This window comes from Bombina bombina, chromosome 4 (assembly GCF_027579735.1).
Source record: "Bombina bombina isolate aBomBom1 chromosome 4, aBomBom1.pri, whole genome shotgun sequence".
Lineage (NCBI taxonomy): Eukaryota > Metazoa > Chordata > Amphibia > Anura > Bombinatoridae > Bombina > Bombina bombina.
This window is the reverse complement of record NC_069502.1, coordinates 214,246,913-214,259,233: the sequence shown is the minus strand read 5'-3', so window position 1 is coordinate 214,259,233 and position 12,321 is coordinate 214,246,913.

Below are 12,321 nucleotides of genomic sequence, written 5' to 3'. Positions count from 1 at the left end.
AAACTAATTGTGTGCCATATGATAGATCATTGGCCCAACCCCCCCCCCCCCCCGTCTTGGTCCATACATTGTGTATACTTACCATCTGATGTTGTCTTTAAAAATCAGGTGGCAAAGTCATCACATATGCCAATGCCAGACACAAATGATGTATAATTTACCTATGATAATAAAATATATTTTAGATTTTGATATAGTAATTTCTTGAACAATCCTAACATGTTCGCCAGATTCTACTTTCATTTTACTAAAAGTGTCATTTTTGCAATGCTCCTATATAACTTATAGTATTTAACTTCTAAATGTTGTCTCTGACAATGACCCCCTCATCCTGGAATGGCCCCTTTATGACTTTGTCATCCTCCTCTTCTCGTTGGAGGGATAGGGGCACCTGGACGTCCTGCACCATCCCTGCCTGTTGAGCTATGTTATGAAGGACGCTGCAGGCTATAATGATCTTTGCCACCTTCCTAGGGATTTATTGGAGGGCTTCTCCAGACCTATCTAGACATCTAAAGTGCATTTTGAGGAGCCCAAACTTCCGTTCCACTACAGCCCTGGTTCACCTGTGCCTCGTTGGGGGGCTTATGTAGAGGCGTAATGAGTTTATGTGATTTTGTATACCCAAATGCATTGTATCATTTTCTTTTTCTTTCTTTAAATGTAATTTTTTTATCTTTTTATTTATCACATATTTATAATATTGACATTTTGTAATGTTAATTATTTATTGATGATTTGGCTTATATGAGCCAGAATCGCATAAACTCCACGAAATTAAAATGAGGGTTAAATGTTTACATAACCTAGCAAAATGTCTATATGTAATAAACTTTAATTGCTCTGCTAGAGACTTTGAAAGACTCTGTATAATCAGCAAACTGTTAAACTGTTGTCTACATAAGTTATGTTTAAAGAGCTACACCGCTCGCCTCACATCACCGCCGTGGACCTGAATACATTTGCCAAAGTTATCAATAAATCTGTCAAAAAGCCGTGCACCAAGTACGGGGCGATGAGCAGCGGACTGTGATAGTTATCACTCATCCGATTTTGCTGCTCTTTTTTACAGCTTTATTGATACCCCTGTCACTAAGCACCCACACTATACTATACTGTTCTACCCCCTATACCGCCACCCCCGGATCCCCCCGCAACTAAATAAAGTTATTAACCCCTAATCCGCCGCTCCTAGACCCCGCCGCAACTATAATAAATATATTAACCCCTAAACTGCCGCTCCCGGACCCCGCCGCAACTATAATAAATGTATTAACCCCTAAACCGCCACTCCCGGACCGCTCCGCCACCTACATAATACCTATTAACCCCTATCCTGCCCCCCCTATACCACCGCCACCTATAATAAATTTATTAACCCCTATCCTGCCGATCCCATACCCCGCCGCAACTAAATAAATTGTTTAACCCCTAAACCGCCGCTCCCAGACCCCGCTGCCACCTATATTAAACTTATTAACCCCTAATCTGCACCCCCTACACCGTTGCCACCTATAATACATTTATTAACCCCTATCCTGCCCCCCCCCATACCGCCGCCATCTATATTAAACTAATTAACCCCTAAACCTAAGTCTAACACTAACCATAACACCCCCCTAACTTAAATATTATTTTAATAAATCTAAATAAAAATTACTCTTATTAACTAAATTAATCCTATTTAAAACTAAATACTTACCTATAAAATAAACCCTAATATAGCTACAATATAACTAATAATTATATTGTAGCTATTTTAAGATTAATTTTTATTTAACAGGCAAATTTAAATTTATTTTAACTAGGTACAATAGCTATTAAATAGTTATTAACTATTTAATAACTACCTAGATAAAATAAAAACAAATTTACCTTTAAAATAAAAACTAACCTAAGTTACAATTACACCTAACACTACACTATCATTAAATAAATTATTCCTATTTAAAACTAAATACTTACCTGTAAAATAAACACTAAGATAGCTATTTTAGCATTTATATTTATTTTACAGGTAACTTTATATTTATTTTATCTAGGTACAATAGTTATTAAATAGTTATTAATTATTTAATAACTACCTAGCTAAAAGAAATACAAAATTACCTGTAAAATAAATACTAACCTAAGTTACAATTAAACCTAACACTAAACTATCATTAAATTAATTAAATAAATTACTAGCCAATACCTACAATTAAATACAATTAAATAAACTAAACTAAATTACAAAAAAAACCAACACTAAATTACAGAAAATAAAAAAAATATTAAAAGTATTTTAAACTAATTACACCTAATCTAAGCACCCTAATAAAATAAAAATAAACAAAATAATAAAAGTCCCTACCCTATTCTACATTACCATGTAACCAGCTCTTTTACCAGCACTTAAAAGGGCTTTTTGCGGGGCATGCCCCAAAGTAATCAGCTCTTTTGCCTGAAAAAAAAAAAATACAGCCCCCCAACATTAAAACCCACCACCCACATATAGTGATGTTGCGAACCTAAAAATTTCAGATCGCGAACGGCGGACTCAAACTTCCGCAAATGTTCGCGAACCGGCGAACCGGGCGAACCGCCAAAGACATCAATAGGCAGGCGAACTTTAAAACCCACAAGGACTCTTTCTGGCCACATTAGTGATGGAAAAGTTGTTTCAACGGGACTAACACCTGGACTGTGGCATGCCGGAGGGGTATCTATGGCAAAACTCCCACGGAAAATTACATAGTTGATGCAGAGTCTGGTTTTAACCCTTAAAGGGCCTAAATCACTTAACATTCTTAAATTGTTTGGAATAACATGCTTTAAAACATCAGGTGATGTTGTATCGATCAGGTAGTGTAAGGGTTACGCCCGCTTCACAGTGACAGACCAAACTCCCCATGTAATGCACCTCAAACAGTCCATTTGCACAACCACGAGATAGATAGATTTGAGATAGATAGATTTGATAGAGAGATACATAGATTAAATTTACAATACTGTTATAACAAATATGAATGGTGGCACTAGTTGGCAAGTGGGCCTGGCACACACGCTGGCAGACAGGCAACTTCAATTAGATTACACTAGCAGACTTATGTTTCACAGTCAAAAAAGTTTTTTTTTAAAATATTTACACTACTGTTATAACAAATTTGAATGGTGGCACTAGTTGGCAAGTGGGCCTGGCACACACGCTGGAAGGAAGGCAACTGCAATTAGATTACACTAGCTGACATGTTTCACAGTCAAAAAAGTTTTTTTTTTAAAATATTTACAATACTGTTATAACAAATATGATTGGTGGCACTAGTTGGCAAGTGGGCCTGGCACACACGCTGGCAGGCAGGCAACTGCAATGCAATTGCACTAGCAGGCTGATGATTCACAGTCAAAAAAGTTTTTATCTTAAATATTTACAATACTGTTATAACAAATATGATTGGTGGCACTAGTTGGCAAGTGGGCCTGGCACACACGCTGGCAGACAGGCAACTGCAATTAAATAACACTAGCAGACTGATGTAAAAGTTTTTTTTTTAAAGTTACACTAATGTTACAACAGATAGGAGTGGTGGCACTGAGGATGGAAGTAGGCACAGTATATGCTGGCAGCCTGACACACAGGCTGTCACTAGTGGCAGGCTGGCCTGGCAACTAAAATTAAATAACACTAGAAGACTGATGTAAAAGTTTTTTTTTTTTTTAATTTATACTAATGTTAACCAGATATCAGTGGTGGCACAGAAGAATTAATCACAGTATATGATGTGGGCCTGATACACAGGCCTGATAGAAAATGAAATTAGATTACACTAGCAAAATGATGTAAAAGTTTTTTTTTTTAATTTTACACTAATGTTACACCAGATATCAGTGGTGGCACAGAACAATTAATCACAGTATATGATATGAGCCTGACACACAGGCCTGATAGAAAAGGAAATTAGATTACACTAGCAAAATGATGTAAAAGTTTTTTTAAAAAAATTTACACTAATGTTAAGCAGATATCAGTGGTGGCACTAATCACAGTATATGCTGTGAGCCTCACACACAGGCTGACAGCCAGGCAAATGCAAGTAAAATTACAAATAAAAAAAATAAAAAACGACTGAAGTTCTAGCCCTAAAAAGGGCTTTTTGGGCTGAAGTTCTAGCCCTAAAAAGGGCTTTTTGTGGTGCTGTCCTTACAGCAGAGATTAGATGAGTCCTTCAGGACTGTAGTGGACACTAAATACACTAGCCTAGCTATCTATTTCCCTATACAATCAGCAGCAGCAGCACTAAACCTCCTCTCACTAAGGATGCAGGATCGTAATGAATCTAAAATGGCTGCTGCCCAGGAGCTGGGAGGGTCTGTGAGGGAGTGCCTGCTGCTGATTGGCTCAAATGTGTCGGCAGGCTGTGAGATACAGGGTCAAAGTTTCCTCAATGATGACGAATAGGGGGGCGGATCGAACATCGCATATGTTCGCCCGATGTGGCGAACACGAACAAGCTAAGATCACTGGGAACTGTTCTCCGGCGAACAGTTTACAACATCACTACCCACATACCCCTACTCTAACCCACCCAAACCTCCCTTAAAAAAACCTAACACTATCCTCCTGAAGATCTCCCTACCTTGAGTCGTCTTCACCCAGCCGGGCCGAAGTCTTCATCCAATGGGACAGAAGAGGACATCCAGACCGGCAGAAGTCTTCATCCTATCCGGGCAGAAGAGGACATCCGGACCGGCAGACATCTTCATCCATGCGGCATCTTCTATCTTCATCCATCCGACAAGGAGCGGCTCCATCTTCAAGACCTCCGGCGCGGAATATCCTTCTCCACTGACTACTACCCGACGAGTGAAGGTTCCTTTAAGTGACGTCATCCAAGATGGCGTCCCTCGAATTCTGATTGGCTGATAGGATTCTATCAGCCAATCGGAATTAAGGTAGGAAAAATCTGATTGGCTAATGCAATCAGCCATTCAGATTGAAGTTCAATCCGATTGGCTGATCCAATGAGCCAATCAGATTTTTCCTACCTTAATTCCAATTGGCTGATAGAATCCTATCAGCTAATCGGAATTCGAGGGACGCCATCTTGGATGACGTCACTTAAAGGAACCTTCATTCATCGGGTAGTCGTCGGTGGAGAAGGATGTTCCGCGCCGGAGGTCTTGAAGATGGAGCCGCTCCTCGTTGGATGGATGAAGATAGAAGATGCCGCTTGGATGAAGATGTCTGCCGGTCCGGATGTCTTTAGGGTTTATTTTATAGGTAAGTATTTAGTTTTAAATAGGATTAATTTAGTTTATAAGAGTAATTTTTATTTAGATTTATTAAAATAATATTTTAGTTAGGGGGGTGTTAGGGATAGTGTTAGACTTAGGTTTAGGGGTTAATTAGTTTAATATAGATGGAGGCGCTATGGGGGAACAGCATAGGGGTTAATAAATTTATTATAGGTGGTGACGGTGTATGGGGAGGCAGATTAGGGGTTAATACGTTTAATATAGGTGGTGGCGGGGTCCGGGAGCGGCGGTTTAGGGGTTAACATATTTAATATAGTTGCAGCGAGGTCTGGGAGCGGCGGTTTAGGGGTTAATAAGTTTATTAGAGTGGCGGTGGGCTCCGGGGGCGACGGTTTAGGGGTTAATAAGTTTATTAGAGTAGTGGTGGGCTCCGTTAGCAGCGGTTTAGGGGTTAACATGTTTAATATAGGTGGCGGCAGTGTAGGGGGGGACAGATTAGGGGTGTTTAGACTCGGGGTACATGTTAGGGTGTTAGGTGCAGACACTTCCCATAGGAATCAATGGGATGTCGGGCAGCAGCGAACATGAACTTTCGCTATGGTCAGACTCCCATTCCTATGGGATCCGCCGCCTTCAGGGCGGTGGATTGAAATCCAGGTACGCTGGGCCGGAAAAGTGCCGAGCGTACCTGGTAGTCATTTGATAACTTCCAAAAGTAGTCAGATTGTGCCGAACTTGCGTTCAGAACATCTGGAGTGACGTAAGAATCGATCTGTGTTGGACTGAGTCCGGCGGATCGAAGCTTACGTCACTATATTCTACTTTTGCCGGTGTGTAGGGCTTGATAACTTAGGCGAATCAGCCTCGCCACAAATACGCTGCGGAATTCCAGCGTATTTGAGGTTGACGGCTTGATAACTAGAGGCCTATATCTGCACACTTTAGCTATGCCCTACTACATATCTGCTTATATAAACATAGACATTTGCTGAGAAAGAAAAGTAAATAGTTAAACCACATTTTAGATCTGCACATTTTAGCTATGAACTGCTACATATCTTTTTATATAAACCTAGATATTTGCTAAAAGAGACAAGTAAATAGTTAAACCACATTCTATATCTGCACATTTTAGCTATGACCTGCTACATATCTGTTTATATAAACATAGACATTTATTTGCTGAGAGAGACAAGTAAATAGTTAAACCACATTCTAGATCTGCACATTTTAGCTATGACCTGCTACATATCTGTTTGGAGCTAAAACTAGACATTTGCTAATAGAGACAAGTAAATGGTTAAACCTCATTCTATATCTGCACATTTTAGCTATGACCTGCTACATATCTGTTTATATAAACCTAGACATTTGCTGAAAGAGACAAGTACATGTTTAAAGCGCATCCTATATCTGCCCATGTTGCACATGCTGTGCACAAGTACTATCCAATGAGCCACCTGTGGGGAAACTGTCTGTCCTCAAACTGTTGCCAGAGTGAGGACTGCCTGAGGATACGGGCATCATGACTGGCACCCCCGAAATTCGCAAACACGTTTATAATTTTCATCCGTGCATCGCAAATGAACTGCACGTTCAAACTAGGAAAGTGTTTGTGATTTCGGTAAGGACCCTCTTCTGCTGGAGCCAGCAGAGCAATATGCGTGCAATCTATTGCTCCCAAAACATTTGGCATTTCAGCTATTCCATAGAATTCCCTCTTAAGGTGTCTCCAAGTGTCCTCATTTTGAGCGAATCCTGCGAAAAGCCTACAAATTTTTTTTGTGCCATTCACCAAGAAGGTGCCTTGAGACATACTGGACAAGTACCCCTCTGCGGATTGAAAGCTTCCGGATGCCAGGCCATGTATACAGCAAAGCATATTGGACATGCCAGGGATTGCAGTGCGCATACGTCTGCGTTGCTCCAGATAAGAGTTTAGTACATCAAAAAGGCTCAATAGCTGCAGTCTATTGAGACTATATTTGTCAAAAACCTTGGCATAGCTCATCTTATCCAAGGTGAGCCTTACCCTGTGAACAGGAGGAGCCCTAATCCTCAGGCATTCCACATGCTCCTCTTCGAGGCACCGGGCACGCCTGAGTCTGTTGTACATAACTTGTCCAGCAGCACCAACACAATCTAACTGGGGGTTGTCCATATTTGCAGAGCCAAGCAGCACAAGCCAAATAACAGAGCAAACACAAAATGAGTAACAAGGTATGCAAGCACACAAAAGCGATTTGATACAATGTTGGTCATAAGGGACGTTTTGGCCATGGTGTTTGGGTGATTTATTGTGCAATATGTCCAATGGTAGCGTGTTTATAATGATTGCTGATTGTATATACTTGATTTATCTGAGCGGTGTGAATGGTTTTTAAAATGGGCGGGTTTTTTTTGTGTTTGTTGAAATGTTGTTTTCCCCCAATAAATTGTAATGTGAAAGTGTTAAAGTGTAAAATATAACTTATACAGTGCATTTTCGTAATGTTTGTTCATATGCGTAATAAATACTTAGTAAATGCGATGATATATTACAAAACGCTCAAATGATTCAAAGTGCATACTTGTGTATAATGTGTGCATAGACATGGCATAAAATCTGATTGTTTAATGTTGCTGCAATATTGTTGGAAAACGATAAAGTAACAGCTGAAATATATAAAATTATATATATATATATATAAATATATATAAATATATCTATATATATATATATATATATATATATATATTTATATATATAAGTGATTGGTGAAATTTCAATATTTTATGTGTACCATTGAAATCGAAATAATAATGAAGATCTTCCAAACCTCTCGTCTACGTATATACTGTATGCAATATTGAGTAAGAAACTGATTAAAGAGGCATTAAAGTCCTAATGATAGAATCTGTATGGTTGAAGCTTAGAATTATGCCGTCATATTAGCTACATGCCTGTCTACTTTCCGAATCTTCGTTCTCTTGTTCTACTTTGCAACATTATTATTGTGTGATGATTAAAAAAAAATGATGTATGTTTTATTGTTGTGTGATGTGTGTTATGTACGAATATGTATGTATTGTGATTCTCTCCCACATATATTCATATATTCATTTATATAGAGCAGTATAGCATTGTCAGTATAGCATTGTTGTTCCTTCCAAAAAAGTGACAACTCGAATATTTTCTAATGATATCTTTGAATTAGATGAAATTCTTAATGGTATATTATGTTTAAATCCTGCTCTTAAAGGGACACTAAAGCCATAATTTATCTTTCATGATTCAGACAGTGAATACAATTTTAAACAACATTCCAATGTACTTCTATGATCTAAATAGCTTCATTGTTTATATATCCTTTGTTGAAGAAATAGCAATGCACATGGGTGAGCCAATCACAGAAGGCATCTATTTGCAGCCACCAATCATCATCTTCTGAGCCTATCTAGATATGCTGTTCATCAAAGGATATGAAGAGAATAAATCAAATGATATAATAGACGTAAATGAGAAAACTGTTTAAAATTGTCTACTCCTTCTGTATCATGAAATCTAAAAATGGTGTTTTATGTCCCTTTAAATATGTGTTAATTTTTGAAAATAATTTCCTATTTGTGATGATACAATTGATTGTGATCTATAGTTGATGTAATGTAATTTCCTAAATGATTTTCACCTTGTACTGATGTTCACACATGTAAAACACATACCTACAGTGCCAAATAGTATATTTCGTGATTTATATGTCATTGCAAGACCTACACAAAAATTAATTAATTAGCGCAAACTGTAGACTGCCAGTATGACGAGTTTAAAAAGAGAAAATGATTGCGTGCATTATGGAAAGAGGCTGATCGCGTGCACGAGCACGTATTCCCCATAGAAGTCAATGGAGGAGAGAAATTGAAAGAAAAAAACTTCCAACACTCATGATGAGCACAAAGTGAGTGACGTCATGTCATTCTGTGAAAAAGATCATTTCATAATTAAAATATGTTTTGTGCACGTAATCTGCTTTATATTGTTTGTATGTAGCGATTTATGTATGTATGTGATGATATTTGTACAGATCTATAGCTAAATGAGTGTATGCTCATGTAGGTCTAGGTGAGTCAATGTAAAATGGGTTTGTGTGCATTTTTTTCTAACACCCAAGATCTCGTAGCTTTGATCTGTTATATATATTTTTTTATTGAAAATGAATTTATCATTCATTGTTTATGTGAGTGTAAGTCTACTTTGTATAATAGTTTTGAATTGATTAGTGAAGGTTTTTGGTTGCGATATATCAATAACTACTGGTCTTGGATAGCGTTATGGATTTGTGCGTAGATGGAGATTTTTGTTGCACTATAGAGGTTTTTTCAAACTTTTAATGGCTGTGTTATGGAAATTGATGCGTTATGGCCCATAACACTACAATTTGAGTCATAACGCACAACTCGTAATCTAGCTGAAAGTGTTCTAATGCATTTTAATCTGTTACTATTGCACTTTCACATAGTTTCAGTCAGTTCCAATGTAGCAATGCCCTACTAGTTCTGAGCTGAATATAATCTCTGCGCCAAAAAGGAGTGGCATATGTGTCTAGCTGCTAATCCATAGGCATGTTCAGATATGGAGTGGAAGTGTATTGATTTGCTTAATTCTGGGTGAAGGATGACTTTCAAATTTCAAAGTTTACTATTAAAAATATATATTTATAATTTACTTGTATTATAAAATTGACCTTTTTATCCTTTGTTGAAACTTACCTCCTTTCCATAAAAGCACACTGAGCTAGTTTCAGGAACTTGCACATATCTATAAGCAAACCATACTGTATATGTGCAAAAATTGGATGCGCCTTTTAATAGCGTGGTGTTAAAAGAACCACAAACGGGTCAATATTACTCAAATAGCACCCTTATGAATACAAAGAAAAAAAAAAATATATATATATATATATATATATATATATAAATACTTTCAAAGTTGCAAATAATTAGTGCAATGAATATAAAAAAATAAAAATAAAAATAAAAATAAAATGTGCCCACGCCACAATACTCCACCTTATTGAGTCTGATAATATTTTATCTGTGTATATATTAAACAGGGGAGAGTGTGTAAATAACCCCCTGCAAATAGCGATATAATTCCTTTTAACACTTGTATATAAATTCCGGAAACCCACAGACAACGGATACATAAAAATACCCACAATCAGTATAATCTTTCCATACATGAAATACAACTCTATAAGTTGGAAAATCTATAAATCAATGAAAAAACGGTAATACAGGTAAGTAATAACACTTAGGCCTAGATTTGGAGTTCGGCGGTAAAAGGGCTGCTAACGCTCCGCGGGCTTTTTTCTGGCCGCACCATAAATTTAACTCTGGTATCGAGAGTTTAATCAAATGCTGCGTTAGGCTCCAAAAAAGGAGCGTAGAGCATTTTTACCGCAAATGCAACTCTTGATACCAGAGTTGCTTACGGACGCGGCCGGCCTCAAAAACGTGCTCGTGCACGATTCCCCCATAGGAAACAATGGGGCTGTTTGAGCTGAAAAAAAACCTAACACCTGCAAAAAAGCAGCGTTCAGCTCCTAACGCAGCCCCATTGTTTCCTATGGGGAAACACTTCCTACGTCTGCACCTAACACTCTAACATGTACCCCGAGTCTAAACACCCCTAACCTTACACTTATTAACCCCTAATCTGCCGCCCCCGCTATCGCTGACCCCTGCATATTTTTTTAAACCCCTAATCTGCCGCTCCGTAAACCGCCGCAACCTACGTTATCCCTATGTACCCCTAATCTGCTGCCCTAACATCGCCGACCCCTATATTATATTTATTAACCCCTAATCTGCCCCCCTCAACGTCGCCGACACCTGCCTACACTTATTAACCCCTAATCTGCTGAGCGGACCTGAACGCTACTATAATAAAGTTATTAACCCCTAATCCGCCTCACTAACCCTATCATAAATAGTATTAACCCCTAATCTGCCCTCCCTAACATCGCCGACACCTAACTTCAATTATTAACCCCTAATCTGACGACCGGAGCTCACCGCTATTCTAATAAATGTATTAACCCCTAAAGCTAAATCTAACCCTAACACTAACACCCCCCTAAGTTAAATATAATTTTTATCTAACGAAATAAATTAACTCTTATTAAATAAATGATTCCTATTTAAAGCTAAATACTTACCTGTAAAATACATCCTAATATAGCTACAATATAAATTATAATTATATTATAGCTATTTTAGGATTAATATTTATTTTACAGGTAACTTTGTAATTATTTTAACCAGGTACAATAGCTATTAAATAGTTAAGAACTATTTCATAGTTACCTAGTTAAAATAATAACAAAATTACCTGTAAAATAAGTCCTAACCTAAGATATAATTAAACCTAACACTACCCTATCAATAAAATAATTAAATAAACTACCTACAATTACCTACAATTAACCTAACACTACACTATCAATAAATTAATTAAATACAATTCCTACAAATAAATACAATTAAATAAACTAGCTAAAGTACAAAAAATAAAAAAGATCTAAGTTACAGAAAATAAAAAAATATTTACAAACATAATAAAAATATTACAACAATTTTAAACTAATTACACCTACTATAAGCCCCCTAATAAAATAACAAAGCCCCCCAAAATAAAAAATTCCCTACCCTATTCTAAATTAAAAAAGTTACAAGCTCTTTTACCTTACCAGCCCTGAACAGGGCCCTTTGCGGGGCATGCCCCAAGAATTTCAGCTCTTTTGCCTGTAAAAGATAAAATACAATACCCCCCCCCCCCCAACATTACAACCCACCACCCACATACCCCTAATCTAACCCAAACCCCCCTTAAATAAACCTAACACTAAGCCCCTGAAGATCTTCCTACCTTGTCTTCACCATACCAGGTTCACCGATCCGTCCTGAAGAGCTCCTCCGATGTCCTGATCCAAGCCCAAGCGGGGGCTGAAGAGGTCCATGATCCGGTCAAAGTCTTCATCCAAGCGGGGCAGAAGAGGATCTTCCATCCGATTGAAGTCATCATCCAGGCGGCATCTTCTATGGTCT